The 22,064-nt window shown below is 43.9% G+C and overlaps 1 non-coding gene and 1 pseudogene across 1 annotated transcript; both read right to left on the bottom strand.

Moving 5' to 3' along the window:
* The window catches only part of LOC108585158, a 23,256-nt pseudogene extending 1,242 nt beyond the window's left edge, over positions 1-22,014 (bottom strand).
* LOC116274750 lies at positions 9,054-9,115 on the bottom strand. Its single transcript, XR_004183528.1, has one exon. It is a non-coding gene; the product is annotated as a U7 small nuclear RNA (small nuclear RNA).
* Positions 22,015-22,064: the final 50 nt, after the last annotated feature.

Below are 22,064 nucleotides of genomic sequence, written 5' to 3'. Positions count from 1 at the left end.
TGCTTTGGGAGGCTGAAGTGGGAGGAACACTTGAGGCTAGGAGTTTGAGACCAGCTTGTGCAACCAAGCGAGACCCTGTCTCTACAAACAAAAAATTTAATTAGCTGGGCACAGTGGTACGTACCTGTAGTTCCAGCTACTGGGAGTGGGGCAGGGCACTGACTCAGGAGGATCACTTGAGCCCAGGAGGTTGAGGGTGCAGCAAGTTATGATTGCACCACTGCACTCCAGCCTGGGCAAAAGAGAGATACCTACCCTGTCTCTAAAAGTAAGTACATAAAATAAATAAATAAATAAATAAATAAGTACAGCTGGGTGTGGTGACGCACACCTGTAATCCCAACACTTTGGGAGGCCAAGGCTGGAAAATCACTTGAGCTCAGAAGTTCAAGACCTGACCGGGCAACACTGAGACCCCGTCTCAATAAATAAAAATTTTAAAACATAAAAAAAAATACAACTAATGCATTCTGATTGGGTCAAGGTTCTAATTTACCCAGAAAGGTCATACATCAATTATCTAATAGCATAGGAATTCCATTATCTGATTAACTCATCTTCTGTCTACAGCCATACCACCCTGAACGCCTGATCTTGTCTGGTTAACTTATCTTCTGAAGCACATGGATCCATAACGGGCTCCAGGGGGGCTGAGAACACTAGAAATTATCTGCTTGTGTATCTGTACTATTTCCCCCTGGATTCAATTTCAGGCAGTATAGGAACTAGATAATCAGACAGTATTCCCAATACCAAACACCTAAAGCATGACAAACATTCCTTTAAATGCATAGCAGAGCTTGAGGGCGGAGGAGGAAGGGAAAGCTACAGGGACAACAAACAAACAAACAAAGCAAAGAAATGAGAACCCTGAAGCTGTGGCTGCAGGTTGGGGGAGGGGGGCGGCTGTTGAGTAACGTTGATAACCAAAGCCTGGCATAAAGCTGGGGCCCTCAAGCGCTTTGCTCTCAAGGAGGAGTGGACCACGAGAAATCTGGCCATCACCAAAAGGAGGAGGAGAAAGGGAAAATGTATCTGCTTCAGTCATAATTCTGGACCTGAAAAAACATTTCCACTGAGAATTTGCAATCCTGGGCTTCAGGTGTATTTGCAAACAGAATGCATACTGTGCCTGGTCTGGGCAAACACAAGATCAAACATGAACAAACATTAGCGGTGGATTGTTAGTTCCTTGAAGAAGCTTTGCACAAAGCTTCTCTAGAGGAGCTACAGTTAACCCAGGCTACGTATGATTCCCACACAAAAAGTTTGGACAAGTAAAGCTCAAACGCAAAAAATAAATCACGCAGCAACAAGCCTACATGAGCAAATGCCAGCATACCCAAGCAACAGCTGCATAATATCCTTTCTATTTTTCTATAACAGAATTATTAGGTATAAAGTAAAAAATAAGAATTTAAAAAATATTTACAGAAAAATAAAAATAAACTGAAAACATGACAAAGGGGCCATATACTATCAAAACAGATGAGAGACATTTGAAAAAATAAATCAATAGAATATCTAAAACTGAAAGCCATGATAATCAAAATTAAAAACTCAATGAGCAAGTTAAACAGTAGATTAGATAGGATGGAAGACAGAATTAGTGAACTAAAAAAAATACAAAAATGAAAACAAGCCAAACCGCCTCCCCCACAAGATCTAAAAAGTTACACAGAATGAAGCAGAGAGGGACAACAACTTGGAAAATATGAAGGAAATATTAAGAGACATGAAGACCAGACTGAGTAAGATGAACATGCATCCAATTGAAGTACTGAAAGGAGAAAATAGAATAGGGAGAGGCAATATTCTAAGAGATAGTGGCTGAGAATTGTCCAGAAGCAATGAATGACATGAAACCCTCAACTTCTATCATCAAGGAAGCTAGATGACAAAGGAATAATATTTTTCAATGTATAAGAGTAAATAACAGGTCGGGCATGGGAGCTCACACCTGTAATCCCAGCACTTTGGGAGGCTGAAGCAGGCAGCTTGTTTGAGCCCAGGAGTTTGAGAACAGCCTGGGCAACATGATGAAACCCCTTCTCTACCAAAAAAAAAAAAAAAATTAGCCAGGCATGGTGGAGCATGCCTATAGTCCCAGCTACCTGGGAGGCTGAGGTGGGAGGATTGCTTGAACCTGGGAGGCAGAGGTTGCAGTGAGCTGAGATCACACAACTACAATTCAGCCTGGGCAACAGGGCGAAAACCCTGTTTCAAAAAAAAAAAAAAGTAAATAACTAGCAAACTAGAATTTTATACTTAGTCACGATAACATTTAAAAGCAAGGGGACCTATCGAATGGGAGAAGTATTTGCAAATCATGTATCTGATAAGGGAGTTGTATCCAGAATATATAAAGAACTTCTACAACTGAAAAATAAAAAGACATATAACCTGATTTGAAAATAAGCACAGAATTTTTTTTTTTTTTTGAGATGGAGTTTTGCTCTTGTTGCCCAGGCTGGAGTACAATGGCACAATCTCGGCTCACTGCAACCTCCACCTCCCAGGTTCAAGCAGTTCTCCTGCCTCAGCCTCCCTTGCAGCTGGGATTACAGGTGCCCACCACCATGCCCAGCTAATTTTTTGTATATTTAGTAGAGACGGGGTTTCACTATGTTGGCCAGGGTGGTCTTGAACTCCTGACCTCTGGCGATCCACTCACTTCGGCCTCCCAAAGTGCTGGGATTACAGGCGTGAACCATTGTGCCCAGCCACTTTTTTTTTTTTTCATCACCCAGGCTGGAGTGCAGTGGGGTGATCTCGGCTCACTGCAGCTTCTGCCTCCCAGGTTCAAGCAATTCTCCTGTCTCAGTCTCTCAAGTAGCTGGGATTACAGGTGCCCGCGACCATGCCCAGCTACAACTGGGTGAAGGATTTGAATAGACATTTCTCCAAAGGGGCTTACAAATAGCCAATATACTGATAAAAAGATGTTCAACATCATTAGTCATTAGGGAAATACAAATGAAATCCACAATGAGATACTACTTAACAACCACCAGGCTGGCTAAAATTAAAAAAAGTAAAGACAATAACAAGTGTTGACAGGACGTGGGGAAATTGGAACCTTTCTATATTGCTGGTAGAATTACAGAATGATGCAGCCACTCTGGAAAACAGTTTGGCAATTCCTCAAAATATTAAACACAGAGATACCATATAACCCAGCAGTTCTACTCCTAGTTGTAGACCCAAGAGAACTGAAAACATGTATCTACACAAAAACATGTACACAAATATTCATATCAGCTTTATTCATAATAGGGTGAAAACTAACCCAAATGTTCATCAATTGATGAATGGATAATAAAATATGGTATATCCATACAACAGAATATTACTTGGACACGAATGAAATTCTGATACAAGCTACAACATAGATGAAACTTGAAAACATTGTGCAAGTTGGAAGAAACTGAGGCAGGAGAATAGCAGAGTAAGCTGGGGGTGAAGCGGACCCTTGGACGTAAGCTAGCTTAATCAGTAGCAAAAGCAAAACATGCAAAATAGCAGAAGTAGAATACACAAAATAAGGGAATAAGCAGTATGTACATAAGGGAGTAAGCAATGAGTTGAAACATGCAAGATAAGAAAAATAAGGACTTGCAGTAGCAATTTGGTCACAAAAAAATAAAAGTAAAGATAAGCAATTTGGTCAAGAGATAAAGTAAGGTTGAGCAAGTGGAAGAAAAAAAAAACATATAAAAGGCCATGAAATGTAACAAACTGGGACTGATATCACTCGCTGGTCAGCCTGCTCTCTCCTCTCTGGGAGTGTTACTAAGCATAACAAATTTTTGCTGCTTTGCTATGCTATCTGTGTCACGTCCAGTTCTTTGTTTGGGACACCAAGAGCCAGGAACTACATGGTACCACCCATTAACAAAACCAGACACAAAAGGTCATATATTAAATTATTCATTTATATGAAGTGTCCAGAATAGTATTCCTTTGTATGGAATCTAAAAAGTATAGGCCCATTGCATGGCTCACGCCTGTAGTCCCAACACTTTGGGAGGCCAAGGTAGAAGGACCACTTGAGCTCAGGGGTTTGAGACCAGCCTGGACAACATAGAGAGACCCAGTCTCTACAAAAATAAAAAATAAAAAAATTAGCTGGGCGTGGTAGCGCATGCTTGTAGTCCCAACTACTCAAGAGGCTGAGGTGGGAGGATCCCTTGAGTTGTGGAGTTCAAGGCTGCAGTGAGCTATGATGGCACCACTGCACTCCGGCCTAGGTGACAGGGCAAGACCCCATCTCAAAAAAGAGTTGTTGGTGTGAGAAGAGTAGAAATTTGTGCCTTAGGGGAACCCAGGAGTGTGGCCTGTACCCAAAATTACTCCCTGGGTAAAACTGATGAGAGAGCTGCTCTTCTGAAGCCTTGTTTCTTCTGGTCCCTTGCACCTCTGCTCCCAGCTCACCCTGGTCTGCTCCCAGATATCCTGTACCCCTAGAAGTCCAGAGGATACCCATTCTTATCACCTTTGTGGTAGCTAGTGTCCTATAGCACTATCTGCCTGTCTTCTTCCCATCCCTTCGCCATGATCCAACACAGCCTTCTGGTGTCCTAAAAGGAGTTAGTCTGACATATCCCCAGCAAATGTGTAGATGGTGTCAAGAAATCTTTTCCCCTCCCTATTTTACAAACTACTCCGCTCCATCTGTATTAGTTTCCTAGGGCAGTGGTAATCAAGTATCACAAATTAGGTGATTTATAACAATATAAATTTATTCTCTCACTGTTCTGGAGGCTGGAAGTTTGAAATCAGGGTATTGGCAGGGCCATGCTGCCAACTAGGGGAGGATCCTTCCTTGTTTTTTCCAGCTTCTGGTGTCCCCACACACTCCTTGGCTCATGGCACCCTAACTCTAATTCTCTGCCTCTGGCATCACATGGCCATCTTCCCTCTGTCTGTTCAAATTTTCCTCTTCTTATAAGGACACCAGTCACATTGGATTAGGGCCCACCCTAATCCAGTGCCCCCCACTCCATATCCTCATTTGCAAATAAAGAGAATACTATTAGGACTATGTGTGCATGGAACAAAAGAAAATGGGTGCTTTCAACAGTGTGCCTAGGAAGGCTATTTCACAGTATGGAACAAGAGCCTTAAAAGTGTGCTGGCTGTGTGTAGTGGCTCACACCTGTAATCTCAACACTTTGGGAGGCCGAGACAAGAAGATGGCTTGGGCCCAGGAGTTCAAGACCAGCCTGGGCAACATGATGAGACCCGTCTCTACAAAAAATAAAAATAAAAGAACAAAAGTATCAGGAGTGGTGGTGTGCTTGTGGTACCAGGTATTTGGGAGGGTAAGATGGGACGATCGCTTGAGCTCAGGAGGTCGAGACTGCAACAAGCCATGATAGCATCATTGCACTCCAGCCTAGGTGACAGAGTGAGATCCTGTCTCAAAAATAAAACAAAATAAAAAAACAAAGGCATGCCTTCTGGCTTTTACTCATAGGTGTTACTCTTAAGGAAATAATTGGGCAAGCGTACAAAAATGTAAGTATAAAGATATTCATTGCAGCTTTGTTTAAAACAGTAAAAAGAAGCACAAACATTCTAAATGAATACAAAGGAGAATTTATTTGCTCTTAAAGAGGTTGCAATTCAACTGAATTCTTTACTTTTACCTATGTTTCCTTCTCTTAGAACCACAACCCACTTGCAGATATTAAAATGGTTTCCTTTTACGAAAAAATTAGAAACTTGAATATTGTTTGATGGTATTAGGAACTGCTATTGATATTTTAGCTGTGTAACAGTGCTTTAGCTTTGTTAAAAATGTGTAAACTTTATTTATTTTTTGATTTTTTTTTTTCTGAGATAAGTTCTTTTTGTGTCACTCAGGCTGGAGTGCCGTGGTGCAATTACAGCTCACTGCAGCCTCAACCTCCCTGGCTCAAGGTATCCTCCTGCCTCAGCCTCCTGAGTAGCTGGGACTACAGGTACCTGCCACCAGGCCCAGCTCATTTTTTAATTTGTTTGTAGAGATGAGGTCTTCCAATGTTGCCTGGGTTGGTCTCGAGCTCCTGGGTTCAAGCGAGCCTCCTGTCTTGGCCTCCCAAAGTGCTGGGATTACAGGCATGAACGACGGCACCCGGCCTCAAATCTTCAGCTTTTACAGATGCATACCAGATATTCACAGCTGAATTGACAGGCTGTATAGGATGTTCTTCAAATAACACAGGCGCGGGGAAAGCACGTGTGTGTGATTGGGGCAGAATTGGTCATAGAGTTGCTGGTGGCTGAAGATTGGATACCTGTAAGCTATTCTGCTCAACTGTCTACTTTTGTGTATGATCTAAATTCTTCACAATAAAAAGTTAAACAAAGTATATATCTAGTTGAATTCTGTTTTTGTAGAATCTTCTAGGTATCACAACTTCATAGGCGGCTCTATTAACACTTCTCCATTATGTAATTTTTCTAAAATGTCTGTTTCTTTAACTTAATTGTTTTCCAGGATGAAATGAGTATGAAAGTACTTGGGGGACTGACAGCCTTCAACATATAGAAGAGATTATTAGGACTCATTAGTGTTCTAAGTATGTATTATTGTACTCTTTAGTGGAGAATGAATTAAGTTAAATTTTTGGCTTCAAATAATTCATAGTCTAAAATTTTCCTTGATTTAAAGTGACTTTTCTCAAAAAGACAATTCATGAAGGGATATAATAAGACCATGTGTGTAATGAGGCTGAGTTTGGTGCTGAAAAACTCAGCTTCCTTTGATCAATCAGATCCCTGGAGGTGGGATGGGGCAGGGACCATGTGTCCTATTCATTGCTGCATTTCCACCACCCAGCACAGCCTCTGGCACACGACATAGGATAATAATAATAGTGGTGATAATAATAATAAAATAGAACTAACATTTGTTGAGCTTCAGTGCCAAACAACGTACAACTGCTTTGCCTGAATAATTTCATTTCATCTTCAAAACACTCCTATGGGGAGTGTCTCAACATCACATTGAGAGAAAACTGATGCGAATACTGAGCCTCAGGAAGATTAAGTTACTCACGCAAGGTCATCCAGTCAGAAAGTGTGGGGCTGGCTTTGAACTCACGTCTGTTTGTCCTGGAAGTCACTACTTTTTTAATCAAGATGCCCTGAAATGCCAACGTGAGAAATCTGGTTCTCTTAGTGTGTCTCTTCTTGCAGGGACAGTGAGGACAGCAGGCTATTGGAGCTTGGTGACACTTGCCTCTGCAATTCCCTACGCAGCTCCCCCAGCTCAGATTCTACACCTTCAGGCTACTTCCTGTTGTCTTTTGGGTCCTCAAACAGACTTTTGTACAGAGAAAAGAAAACACTCACTAACCAATAAGCACAAGGCCTGGCAGGTTTATTTCTCTCTGTAATTTAATAAATTGAAGTTAATTAATAAGTGTTCATATGTCAATTTTGTGTGATTTTTTAACTAATTTGAGTTATTGTAACTGTATATATTATATAGTGTATTTGTATTAATTTTATTTTTTTGGAGACAGAGTTTCATTCTTGTTGCCCAGGCTGGAGTGCAGTGGTATGATCTCAGCTCACTACAACCTCCACCTCCTGGGTTCAAGCAATTCTCCTGCCTCAGCCTCCTGAGTAGCTGGGATTACAGGCATCTGCCACCATGCCCAGCTAATTTTTGTATTTTTAGTAAAGACGGGGTTTCACCATGTTGGTCAGGCTGCTCTTGAGCTCCTGACCTCAGGTGATCCGCCCACCTTGGCCTCCCGAAGTGCTGAGATTACAGATGTGAGCCACTGCGCCTGGCCGTTTTTATTAATTTTTAACTTTTATTATATGCGAGTCATATATAAACTTAAGTGATTTGAGTGATAAGGCCCAAAGCCTTGTCATCTAAGGGTGTGATGATACTATCAAGCTTTCAGATCTATCAGTTAAATAATTAAGAGGTAGGAGGGAAGAAGTGTCCTAAAGGCAAGTAGTTCAGTTTCCAAAATGCCTTGCCCAGTGGGTTTTTCATAGTTGACATTTAATCAATAGTTGTTGAATAAATGACTGTGAAAAAGAAGAAAATAGTCATAAACAAAATTGAAAGCAAATAGGCCAGGTGTTGTGGCTCATGCCTGTAATCCCAGCACTTTGGGAGGCTGAGGCAGGAGGACTGCTTGAACCCAGGAATTCAAGACCAGTCTGGGTAACATAGCAAGACCCAATCTCTACTACTAAATAGTAAAAATTATTTACAAAAAACTAAAAGCAGCCGGGCATGGTGGCTCACGCCTGTAATCCCAACACTTTGGGAGGCCAAGGCGGATGGATCACTTGAGGTCAGGAGTTTGAGACCAGCCTGGCATGGTGAAACCCCATCTCTACTAAAAATACAAAAATTGGCTGGCATCATGGCACTCACCTGCACTCCCAGCTACTCAGGAGGCTGAGACAGGAGAATTGCTTGAACCCAGGAGGCAGAGGTTGCAGTGAGCTGAGATCATGCCACTGCACTCCAGCCTGGGCGACAAAGTGAGACTGTCTCAAAGAAAAACAAAACTAAAAGCAAATAGGCAGGGAAATATTTTTGTAAGTACAATAACAAAGTCTCAATTTCTTTCTTTTTTTTTTTTTTTGAGATGGAGTCTCGCTGTGTTGCCCAGGCTGGAGTGCAGTGGCGTGATCTTGGCTCACAGCAACCTCTGCCCCTCCAAGTTTTAAGCAATTCTCTGCCTCAGCCTCTGGAGTAGCTGGCATTACAGGCGTGTGCCACCACGCCTGGCTAATTTTTTTGTATTTTTAGTAGAGACGGGGTTTCACCATCTTGGCCAGGCTGGTCTTGAACTCCTGACCTCGTGATCCACTCACCTCGGCCTCCCAAAGTGCTGGGATTACAGGCGTGAGCCACCGTGCCTGGCCTCAATTTGTTAATATATTGGGAACTTGGGAAATAGATAAGAAAAGCATGAAATCTTCAATAGAAAAATGATAATGCTAAATAAATGCAGAATGAATAAATGAAAGAATAAGTGGGGGCTAATAGAGAGATGCCTTTCCTGAAATTTAACATGTTAATTTTTTTAAGGGGCTTTCCAGTGAAGACCCAAAGACCTGCTAGACAAATTCTCAAAGAGCTGTAACACTAACATATTAATTTTCCAAGAGTACATTGGGGACCATATGAAGACAAGCAGACCTCAGGTATGTGAAGGGGGACTTAGAAAATGCAAAGGGCTCAGCTGCAGAGCTGGCTTAAGCCTTTTTCAGATGCACAGGAGGACAGGAAAGGAACTGCTGCATGGCCTGGCAGAACGATCAGATGTCCCAAGTTAGGGAAAGTAGACAGGAAAATCCGGAAGTATACACTGGTGAGTTCCCTGCTTTGGAAGTAGGAATGTGGCTTTGCTGGGAAGCTACCCTTTGAGGAGGAAATCCAACTCTACAGGTAGACAGCAGTCTCCCAACAGCAGAGTTGGGGAGAGAGCCAGAGGAGGAGGAGAAGGGAAAGGGCCTACCTGGAGCAAGGCCAGCTCTCTGTTCTTCCCTGATGGGTGGGTCACAGTCGCCCAGCCTCTGGGACAAAGTTAGGGGAAACCTGGGCTCTGATGACAGCGGCAACTTCTCAGTCTTGTCTGGCACATAAAAATAGCTTTTCCAGGTGATGTGACTCTGGGGCTTAGCCAACTGCAGGCCTGGTTACTATGCTTGGTTACCGGCCTTTGCCCTGTCTCCAGATCTTGGAATGACTTTGGCTTTACACACTTTCCCCTAGGGGCCTCATAAGTGAAGCCTCATCCTCAGGAGACAAGGGTGGCTTTTCATAGTGTGTCCCCTTTGTGGGAAGAGTATGCTGACCTTTAGGAGGGCAGGAAGGGCATTTCCCTCCTTCCTTGGCTTGGAAAACATAGGGGAGGTCAGCCAGACCATGTCTACTGTTTCCTGGGTAATTCACTAAGCCAACCAAAGAACCTGAACTTCCTGCAGTGATGAGGCCAACACACAGTCTCAGGTACACAAAACCACCAAGAGTCACATGCCTCCTGACTCACAGACCTACTCCAGGAGGCTGTGAAAGCAGCCACAACCAGGCCCAGGCCCTCGGGGTACCAGGAGTCACATGAACAATGAAACATCAACAGGCCTGAGGTCACTGACAGGTGCAAAGGTTCCTAGGGTACACACATTTGCCCTAATATACACATACCTGTCCTGATTTACATACTCAGAGCCCCTCGGGCAGTATATATCCCATGATGCACTGAGCTCCTTATTTTGGGTAGAACTCCCTTTTAGAGCTAGTACCCAAGCTGCTCATTTTCCTTGCTATGAAGGAAGATTCTCCACATCCCTCTATTCCTCCTTCTCCCTGATTTCTCCCTGTTGTACAGATAGAGAAGTGGCAAGGGACAATGGTGATTTAATTCCAGAAGGCTGAGGAACCGAGGCTACAAAGACTCTATAGAAGCACTTAGTTATAGAATCTAATCAGCTATAAGGAATGCTTGGAGCCATTATCAAGCTCAGTCTGTTTTCACAAGCTGAGGCTGAATTTGATGATATAGGTGGGATAGGCAGGTTCAGTCTAGCTGGAGAATTTAGTTAGCTCAGGGGTGGGGTTGGCTTACTGATTTTTTTTTTTTTTTTTTTTTGAGACAGAGTCTCGCTCTGTCACCCAGGCTGGAGTGCAGTGGCGCAACCTCAGCTCACTGCAACCTCTGTCTCCCAGGTTCAAGTGATTCTCCTGCCTCAGCCTCCCGAGTAGCTGGGACTACAAGCGTGTGCCACCACACCCAGCTAATTTTTGTATTTTTACTAGAGATGGGGTTTCACTATGTTGGCCAGGCTGGTCTCAAGCTCCTGACCTCAGGTAATCCAACTGCCTTGGCCTCCCAAAGTGCTGGGATTACAGGCGTGAGCCACTGCACCCAGCCTGGTTTACTGATCTTTAGTGCATGTGAGTAATAGATTGGTCCACTGATAACAACTGAGCATCTAGTTTGCACAAGGCACAGACTGAGAAGCAAATATATATTTAAATCTTAAAACAACCCTCTCAAAGCTAAAGGAAATAATTAATTAACAGAGACGATCAATGAATAAGGATGATGCTTACAATACATTTTTAAAATTTTATTTTGGCCGAGTGCGGTGGCTCACACCTGTAATCCCAACACTTTGGGAGGCCAAGGCGGGTGGATCACTTGAGTTCAGGAGTTTGAGATCAGCCTGGCCAACATCGCAAAACCCTGTCTCTACTAAAAATATAAAAATCAGCCAGGCATGGTGGCAGGTTCCTGTAATCACAGCTACTCAGGAGGCTGAGGCAGAAGAATCCCTTCAACCCAGGAGGCACAGGTTGTAGTGAGCCAAGATCACACCACTGCACTGCAGCCTGGGTGACAGAGCAAGACTCCATTTCAAAAAAAAAAAAAAAATTATTTTTGATTCAGTGGGTACATGTGCAGATTTGTTACACGAGTATATTGCATAACGGGTTTCTAGTGAACCCATCACCCGAACAGTGAACACTGCACTCAGTGAGTAGTTTTTCAAAAGGGACCCCCTCTGGAGTCCCTGGTAAGAACTTTTAAGAAAATACACAAGACATTCTCTAGACAGAACATGCTTATAAACTGAGAGGTATAAACATCGAACGCCGTATCAGCATGTGATTCTCCAACATGCAAAAGAATCCAGGATGAGGGACTGGGGAGGTTTTCAGGGTCAAATGGGAAAGCTGGGAGCCTGAGACACCAACAGTTATAGCTGACTTTCAGGATCTGTTAGGCGAGGGGCTGAGGGGTTTGGTGTGGGTAGGGCTTTGGGCCTTCATCGTTGACAGGAGGGATTCTGACTGGACAGCTTTTTCTTTTCTTTTTTTTTTTTTTTGAGACGGAGTCTCGCTCTCTCACCCAAACTGGAGTGCAGTGGCCGGATCTCAGCTCACTACAAGCTCCGCCTTTCGGGTTCACGCCATTCTCCGGCCTCAGCCTCCCGAGTAGCTGGGACTATAGGCACCCGCCACCTCACGCGACTAGTTTTTTGTATTTTTTAGTAGAGACGGGGTTTCACCAGGTTAGTCAGGATGGTCTCGATCTCCTGACCTTGTGATCCGCCCGTCTCGGCCTCCCAAAGTGCTGGGATTACAGGGTTGAGCCACTGCACCCGGCCCTGGACAGCTTTTTCTCCAGTCCTTTAGCCAAAGGAGGAGGGGTCACTGGGAGAAGGAAAAAAGGGTGGGAGTCTCCTCAAAGACCAGTTGTCCTCTACCCCTCATTACCCCCTCTCCCGACAACAGCCACTGTCCTTCTTGGCTAAGATAAGAGGCAGCAGGAACAGCCCCCTGCCCTGCTCTAGCCGAGTTGGAGCAGAGCCACGGAGTGAGTTGGCTGGCGGCAGAAATGTCTGGGCATCTGTGTCTGGGGGAGAGGTGCCAGCTGTCTAGGCGGAGAGAAAATGTGCCCATGTGCACACACATGTGTGTAAAGGTAGGGCATGTGTCAGTGAACACATGCAGCAGAGGGAAGAGCAGCTGTTGTAATTGTGAATGACAACAGCATAGACACCAGGAGAACCCCATTGTCTCCCAACCCATAGACTCAGACCCTGCCTCCCTGCCAGGAGCAAGACACCTGTCTCCTCTGGTAGTACCTCCGCCATCTACCAGGCAGCAATGGAGCTCATTTGAGCCTGGCCCTTTTGCGGCTAACCTGGGCTCTCCTATGCTCAGAGAGCCCACTGTGACCGCCAAGAGAAGGTGACAGCAAGGAGGAAAGCTCCCTCTATGTTCTAACATTCAATTTTATGGTTCCATGAAGGAAAAAGAGAGCAATGTGTCAATACACAGATTTATCCTAAACTGCTAAATGGAAATAACTTGGAGAACAGCACAGAATGAGTAAACTCTTAAATACATGTTTCCAGTGAGTTTCCTTTTTGATTCTAATTAACTCCATAAGACAGAGGACTGTCCCCAAGCCTTTACTGAGATGAGAAAATAGGGACTTCTTCACCCCAAATCTTTCCTAAGGTTTTCTTATTTACATACTTTTTCAAAACATTCATTGAATACTTTTTCTTCTCATAATACATGCTCATAGTAGAAAAATTGAAACTCAGGAAACTATCAAACCTCCATAATCCACCCCATTCTCACTTTACTTCCACAGGCCCCGGATATGCCTGCTATAGGATACTCCATCATGTTAAGATGAGCCCACATCTCACATCTGAAGTTACTATGCTAGTTGAAACTGTCTAGTTGGCCAGGCGCGGTGGCTCATGCCTGTAATCCTTGCACTTTGGGAGGCTGAGGCGGGTGGATCACTTGAGGCCAAGAGTTCAAAACCAGCCTGGCCAACATGGTGAAATCCCATCTCTACTAAAAATACAAAAAAATTAGCCAGACGTGGTGATAGGCAGCTGTAATCCCAGCTATTCAAGAGGCTGAGGCAGGAGAATTGCTTTAACCTGGGAGGTGGAGGTTGCAGTGAGTCGCGATCGTGCCACTGCACTCCAGCCTGGGTGACAGAGCGAAACTCAGTCTCAAAAAAAAAAAAAAAGAAACTGTCTAGTTAACATATATTTTGCAGACCTTTGATTAAATGTTTGTGAATTTTAGTTTTGTCATTTAAATTTTTTGGAAGTCAATATATTTTGTTTTGTATATCTCAAATATGTTTGAGAGTCCTTGAAAAGTCTATAGGCCCCAGGAACTGTGCTTATTGTGACTAAAGAATAAGAGGACCCTGCCCGGTAAAAAATGTTACTATTTAAGAGTAGATATACTGTCAGTCTCTCTCTCTCTCTCTCTCTCTCTCTATGTATTTATCATGGTTAACTTAAAGGGCCCATATAGTTTTGAATACTGTTTTTCTCCTATTCCACATTGTTCATCCAGTATTTCCCAAACAGAGCTTGAGAGCAGAGGCCTGCTGTGTTGGTGGGAGTCTGCCACCCATACCACAGCTTCTCAGTGCAGGTTCTAGGACCACCCACCTCTTAGGTAGAAAGGCTCTGAGAGAGACAGCTTGTCTCCCTCAGCCCTGTGCTTCACAGATGAGGAAACTGAGGCCTGAAGAAGTGACTGGCCTCAGGTGAGTGGTTAGTTAGTGCCACAACCAGACTCAGAATTTAGGTTGCTTGCTCAGGTGGGAGGTGAAGAAGTCACTGCTTGCCTTGTTTGCCCTCTGCCCATTTTCCAGGGCCAACTCTCTGTGGGCACCTTCCTCTGGTGCCATACTGCCAGGCCCTCCCACTCCACTCCCACTTCCCACTAGCTGCTCCAAGCTCTTGACCCAATTTCCCCATCCAAACTCCTGTGTTTGTTTTCCCTTCATTGTCACCATGTTGCTCAAGCTGTAAATTTACAAAATGTTAGTAAATTTTAATTTTTTTCTCTGATGGTAAAAGTAACAGATGCACATGGGAGAAAATAGGAGGGAAAAGGGAGTTCATTATCATATCACCCAGAGATGATCATTGTAAAAATGCTGTGCAACAAACATCAATAAATAGAATTAGAAATTGATCAGCTGCTCCGTTATTATTATTAATTTTTTTTGAGACAGGGTCTTGTCATGTTGCCTAGGCTGGTCTTGAACTCTTGGGCTCAAACAGTGCTCCCACATCAGCGTCCCAAAGTGCTGAGATTACAGGCTTCGGCCACCATGCTTGGCATGTTCCTTTCAGTTATAAAATATCTCAGATACACAAACATGATTCATTCATTCAACAATATTTGTTGAGCATGTACTACATGGAAGGCACTGTTCTGGGTTTAGGAACACAGTAATTGACACAATAGTCTGAGTCCTTGTTCTCAAGGAGCTACATTCTAGCAGAGGAAGACAGATAATCAACAAATAAATATAAAATAGTGTTGAGTACTATGAAGAAAAAATAAAACAGGGTAAAGGAGAAGAGTAAGTGTTGAGTGTTGCTGTACATGAAATGATTAGGAAAGCCTCCCTGAGAAACGACATTTGATCAGAGTCCAGAAGGAAGTGACAGAGCAAGCCAAATATTGAGTGAACATGTTTCAGACACTGAGGACATAATAGTGAATAAAAGTGACATTCTGCTCTGGGCCACCGGTTCTCCTCTTCATTGTAGACACTTTGTACTATTTTACCTAATGGCTTGAAGACTGAATTGTACAGGAAGGGAAGGAAGAGCTACCCTTAACATTTTAATTTTTTTTGGCCAGGCGCGATGGCTCATGCCTGTAATCTCAGCACTTTGGGAGGCTGAGGCAGGTGAATCACCTGAGGTCAGGAGTTTGAGACCAGCCTGGCCAACATGGTAAAACCCCATCTCTACTAAAAAAAAATACAAAAATTAGCTGGGTGTGGTGGCTGGCACCTGTAGATCTGCTACTCAGGAGGTTGAGGCAGGAGAATCGCTTGAACCCGGGAGGCGGAAGTTGCAATGAGCTGCGATCACACCACTGCACTCCAGCCTGGGTGACAGAGTGAGACTCTGTCTCAAAAAAATAAAAAAAAATAATAAATATAAATGTATTTATTTATTTATTTATTTAATAAGGTTGGTCTTGAACTCCTGACCTCAACTAATCCACCCGCCTTGGCCTACCAAAGTTCTGGGATTATAGGCGTGAGCCACTGCGGCCAACCAACTCTTAATATTTTAATATACGGACTTAAAAGTCTAAAATTGGCTTGGCATGGTGGCTTACACCTGTAATCCCAGCACTTTGTGAGGCTGAGGCAGTGGATCACTTCAAGTAGATCACTTGAGGTCAGGAGTTTGGGAGCAGCCTGGCCAACATGGTGAAACCTCATCTCTACTAAGAAGACAAAATTTAGCTGGGCGTGGTGGTAGGCGCCTGTAATCCCAGCTACTCGGGAGGCTGAGGCAGGAGAATCACTTGAACCTGGGAGGCAGAGGTTGCAGTGAGCCAAGATTGCACCACTGCATTCCAGCCTGGGTGACAAGACCAAGACTCTGTCTCAAAAAAAAAAAAGGCCAGGCGCGGTGGCTCACACCTGTAATCCCAGCACTTTGGGAGGCGGAGGCGGATGGATCACCTGAGGCCGGGAGTTTAAGACTAGCCTGGCCAACGTGGTGAAACCCTGTTTCTACTAAAAATATATATATAAAAGTTAGCTGGGCATGGTGGCACATGCCTGTAATCCCAGCTACTAGGGGGACTGAGGCAGGAGGATTGCTTGAACCTAGGAGGTGGAGGTTGCAGTGAGCTAAGATCATACCACTATACTACAGCCTGGGCAATAGAGCAAGACTCTGTCTCAAAAAAAAAAAAAAAAAGTCTAAAATTAATCAATATTTACTTTCCTTCCAAATAAAAACATTAAATTTTATCTTTGCTCACTGTTCCCATCTGAAATGTTTATCAATTTTTAAGTTTATCTTGTTATTGTTACTTTTCCAAATCAACCATTATTACTAAAAATAGTTTTGCATAGTCATAATTTGTTTAGATACATCCATATGTTTTGTAAATATTTCCTTACCATTTTTTCTTGCATTTCCCTATTTCCTTTTGCGTTCAGTTTTCTTGTGTCTTAGGTTCATTCTTCAGTAGTTTCCATGGTAAGGGCCTATGGCAGCTAACTCTGCTTTTGTTTGTCATCTGAAGATGTCTTCAACTTGCCCTCCTTTAAAAAAAAATGACTTTATTTAGATAAAGTTCACATATCAAAATCCACCATTTTAAAGTATGCAATTCAATGGTTAAGTATATTCACAGACTTGTATAATTGTATAACTGTCAGCACTGTCTAATTTTAGAACATTTCATCAACAGCCCACACACCAAAAAAAATCACCCTGTACCTACTAGCAGTCATTCCCCAGTCCCCTCTCCACCAGCCCCTGGCAACCACTTACCTACTTTCTGTCTCTGTGGATTTGCCTTTTTTTTTTTTTTTCTTTTTTTGGAGACAGTCTCACTCTGTTGCCCAGGCTGGAGTACAGTGGTGTGATCTCAGCTCACTGCAACCTCTGCCTCCTGGGTTCAAGCAATTTTCCTGTCTCAGCTTCCCGAGTAGGTGGGACTACAGGTCAGCACCATCATACCCGGCTAATTTTTGGTTTTTTTGTAGAGGCAGGGTTTCACCATGTTGGCAGGCTGGTCTCAAACTCCTCACCTCCAGTGATCTGCTCACCTCGGTCTCTGTGCTGGGATCCTCAAAGTGCTGGGATTACAGGTGGGAGCCACTATGGCCGGCCCTGGATTTGCCTATTCTGACATTTCACATAAGTGGAATCATACAATATGTGCCCTTTTGTTTCTGGTTTCTTTCACTTAGCATAATGTGTTCAGGTGCATCCATATTATAGCATGTATCAATACTTCATTTTTTATGGCTGAATAATATTCCATTGTATCACATTTTGTTTATCCTTTAGTCAGTTGATGGATATTTGGGTTGTTTCTACTTTTTTGGTTATTATGAATAATGCTGCTATGAACATTTGTGTATAAGCATTTGTGTGTGAACATACATCTTCAGTTCACTTGGATATATATTTAGGAGTGAAATTGCTGGATCATATGGTAATTCTATGTTTAACTTTTTGAGGAACTATTCTAAAGCAGCTGCACTATTTTACATTCTAACAGCAACGCATGAGGGTTCTATTTTCTCTACATTTTCATCAACATTTGTTCTTTTCTGGGTTTGCTTGTTTGTGTTATAGCCATCCTAGTGAGTGTGAGGTGGTGTCTCACTGTATTCTATTTTTTATGTTCATTTTAACATAAACTGTAGCATACCGTACACATACTATATACCCTTTTCATTTAACAATATATTGTAGAGATCTTGTCAATAAGTACAGAACTTACTCTCTTTTTTCTGGCTTTATGGTAATTCGCTGTCTGAATGCACCATCTTTTATTTAACCAGTTCTCTATCGATGGGCTGTTTTTTCCATTCTTTTACTATCACAAACAGTGCTGTAACAACTACCTTTACATACTCCATTCTCTACATGTGGAAGTCTGTCTGTAAGGATAAATCCTAAAAATGGAATTCTGGGCTAAAGGGCATGTGTATGCTTTTATTTTTACAGATATTGCCAAATGGTACTCAGAGGTCTTTTTTAACACCTCAATGGTCTTGAGGTGTTTTTTAAAAAAAAGCGGGGGTCAGGGAAACAATTACTGACAAATTGATTTCCATACAGAATGTACCAGTTTATACTTACCAGAAATGTAAGTACATGTTCTTTAAATGACCACTGGATGATAAGATCAAATTTGTGAAAATACTTGTGTTCTTAGTATGGTACTCTTGTGTGGGTTGACTTCAGAATCACTTCTTTTCAGGGGCTTTGGGGAAAGGGCAGCTTATAAAAAGCTTTCCTTGGTTGCAGTTCCAAGGAGGAGGTAGAGCCTGAAAACGGCTTGTCTTGGGGCCCTTATCTACCTTTCCTTGGTGAAACAATGGGTACTCACTGAAGATACTGGGTAAAATATTCATTCATTTATTCCTTCAATCAATAAATATTTATCAAAAGCCTACTATTTCATGCTAGCTGCTGGAGATGGAATGGAAACAAAATCAGACCAAACACTCCTTTCACTGACTTTTCAGGCTTTTGAAGGGATGCAGACATTAATACAACTAAGGCCAAAGTAACACATTGGGAGAGAAATGTCTATCATGCCACTGGAGCCTGGAACACGGCCTGAGGGTCAGCAAGGGTGACCAGAGGAAATATGTTTGAATTGAGATGCGAAAGATGAGTAAAACACTAGGTGAAGAAAGTCTTTTCTTCCTCTGGAGGAAAAAGCATAGTTAACAAATAAAGAAGGTTGGGTACGGTGGCTCACACCTGTAATCCCAGCACTTTGGGAGGCTGAGGTGGGAGGACTGCTAGAGCTCATGAGTTTGAGGCCAGTCAGGGCAGCATGGAGAGACCCCATCTCTACAAAAAAAAAGAAAGAAAGAAAGGAAAGAAAAGAAAGGAAAAGAGAGAGAGAGAAAGAAAGAACGAGCAAAATAAATAAATAAATAAATAAATAAATTAGCTGGGTGTGGTGATGTTTGCCTGTAGTCCCAGCTACTCAGGAGGCTGAGGTGGGAGGATAGCTTGAGCCCAGTAAGTCAAGGCTGCAGTGAGCAGTGATCATGCCACTATACTCCAGTCTGGAAAACAGAGTGAGACCCTTTCTCAACAACAATAACAACAACAAATAAAGAAGAGAGGCAATAATACCTACCTCATAGCATCATTAGAAAAATTAAATAGGCCGGGAGTGGTGGCTCACGCCTGTAATCCTAGCACTTTGGGAAGCCGAGGTGGGTGGATTACGAGGTCAGGAGATCGAGACCATCCTGGCTAACACAGTGACACCCCGTCTCTACTAAAGAATACAAAAAATTAGCCGGGTATGGTGGCGAGCGCCTATAGTCCCAGCTACTCAGGAGGCTGAGGCAGGAGAATGGCGTGAACCTGGGAGGCAGAGATTGCAGTGAGCCAAGATCATTTTAGCTCCTAACCCTAGGCGGCAGACTCAAAAAAAAAAAAAAGAAAAAGAAAAATTAAATAATACATATGGCCATTCGCGGAAATATTCCTTTATATCAGTTAAGCAGAAGAATGATTATTTTGTTTCCACTGTCTTTTTTTTGAACAGAGTTTAAATCTTGTTGCCGGACGCAGGTGCAATGGCTTGGTGATCGCGGCTCAGTGCCGACCTCTGCCTCCCAAGGTTCGGTGGATTTAACGCTTGTAAATTGACATCCCATATGCCTGGCTAATTTACAGTGGGATGGGGTTTCTCATGTTGGTCAGCCTGGTCTCAGGCGCTCCCGCGACATCGGTGATCACCTGCCTCTTATCCGTGCCTGGGGATTAAGGGCACGACCTTTCGATGCGCGTTTCATGACCGCAGTCAATTCGATCCCCAGGTCACCAACAGAACATGCCGTTGGTGCGCAAGCTGCCACGCGCCGGTTTGTTCGTTCTATTGGGTCGCATTTTACGCTCAGCCGGAACCATTGTTTGGAACAAGGAATATGACTTTGGCAGGCCAGCACTGTTAGGCGCCGCGTACTCACGCGTAAAACATTTTCAGCCAACCTTTCAAACACAGATTATTTTCCTCATTTTACAGATTAAGAAACTAAAATTCAAAGGGGTCAGTTAGCCTGGCCAAGGTGTTGAAAGCAGGACTAAATGCTGATGCAGTTAGCTACATTTGTAGCTGACAGATGGAAAAGCATAGAGCTGCCCTCACCCAAACTCTTCTTATTTCCAACTGGCATGACCTTTAGACAGTGGCAGTGAATATGGGGAGAAAGAATTGTTGGAGAGGTGCCCATCCCTTCTTCCAGCTGTGTGAAGTATAAATTTAGAATTCAAACTAAGTAGAAGCCAAAGGGTCATTGTAGAATTCCCACATTCATTCACCAAGCCTACGCTGCTAATGAATGAGCAAAACCCCTCACTGGGAATTTTGTAGTTTCTGATACAGATAATGCTAACACTCATGGAATGTTTTCTATGTGCCAGGCATTGTTCTAAGTGCTTTATATGGATTAATTCATTTAATATCCAGGCTAAGACTGTTATGATCTCACATAACAGCTGAGGAAACCAAATTACAAGAAGGTTAAAGGGTTCGCCCAAGGCCTTCACCTGGCAAAGTAGTGGCGTTTGGATCTGGCACTGATTTCGCAGCTTGAGACCTATTTAATAACAGTGTGAGAGAAGGGTCACAGAGTCAAGCAAAGAAACAGACGAAACTCTGGTATAGCGAAGGACCAAAAGTTCTGCGGACTGAGCAGGAAAGTTGGTTCCAAATGTCTGTCTGCCTGCCTGCCAGCAGGCCTCCAGCCCCAACCTTCTGCTTTCCCGGCTTCCCCACCCCCTCATTCCCGAGAGCCCACAGCCAGCCAGCCAGGAAAGGAGGGGAAAGGTCGCAGTGGGGATTGGCTCCTCCCTTCCCGTCCAACAGCTCTTGTTCAGCAGAGCCCGCCGAGCTCGCTGAGATGTGGAAAGTCACAGGGTTCTTTCCCATCTGGCACGGGAACTTGACCCGGGTACACGGAACCGCCAGTTCTAAAGCCACCAGTGGCCTTCCTTTCCGCGGCCTGTACATCCCTTCCTGGGTGTCCTCCCCATTCCCAGTGTCTCTCCGGGACTCTACTTTCGGAGATCCCCGGTTGCGTGCTCTCAAGACAGACCGCACAGTCTTGGCTGAGTGGGTGGGGGGTGCTTAGTAAGGCAGCCCAGCCCCCAAATCTGGGCATAAGCCTGGTCTGTGACCTCATGGTTCTTTAGTTCAAGCCGAAAGCACCCTTAAAAATCATCTAGCGGCCGGGCACAGTGACTCACGCCTGTAGCCCCAGCACTTTGGGAGGCCGAGGTGGGAGGATGGCTTGAGATCAGGAGTTCGAGACCAGCCTGGGCAACACAACAAGGAAAAAAAAAAAGGAAAAAAACGAAGAAGAAAAAAGTGGCCAATGTCTTCATTATAGATGAGAAAACTGAGGCCCATTTAAATATCAAGTGACTTGCCCATATGCAGTTAGGATCCCACACCAGGGCCAGGAGTATTTCACGTTTTCTTAAACGACACGACAAACTCTCATAGAAAGTAGAGCTTGCAGAGCTTAATGTGGTGCACAAGGGCCTCATCATTCCAGCGATACCGATGGCAACTGAAACTCGGGATTTGGAATCTTGGTACGTCTATGAAGTGAAACAAAACCCGCTCTTCAGTCCTTGAAGAAAATAACGAGTGGGTAGGGGTCTGGTGCCCTCTGACAATTTAGCGCTTGCCGAAATCTCTGGGGAAGAACCCACCCTCCACTGCAGGGCTTCACCTACACGAAGGCCGTCGGTGATTTTCACCTACTGGGGACGAGGGATATGTGCTCTCTGACTCCTTCAAATGTTTTCTACAGCAGAGATGCTAGTCGAGATTAATACATACGCCTCGTCTCACTCCAGAACACAATGACTCAAAACCGCACGACGTGTACTTTTGGAAACAGCTCCGCGGGAGAGCACCTTGGACAGTCCCCAAACCCCTTCGCCCGCGGGGCGGGGCCGCGGACGTGCGTCCCGGCGTGTGCGCCCCGGCGCGTGCGTGC

This window comes from Papio anubis, chromosome 4, assembly GCF_008728515.1.
Source record: "Papio anubis isolate 15944 chromosome 4, Panubis1.0, whole genome shotgun sequence".
Taxonomy (NCBI): Eukaryota; Metazoa; Chordata; class Mammalia; order Primates; family Cercopithecidae; genus Papio; species Papio anubis.
This window is presented reverse-complemented; position numbering and strand designations above follow the sequence as displayed.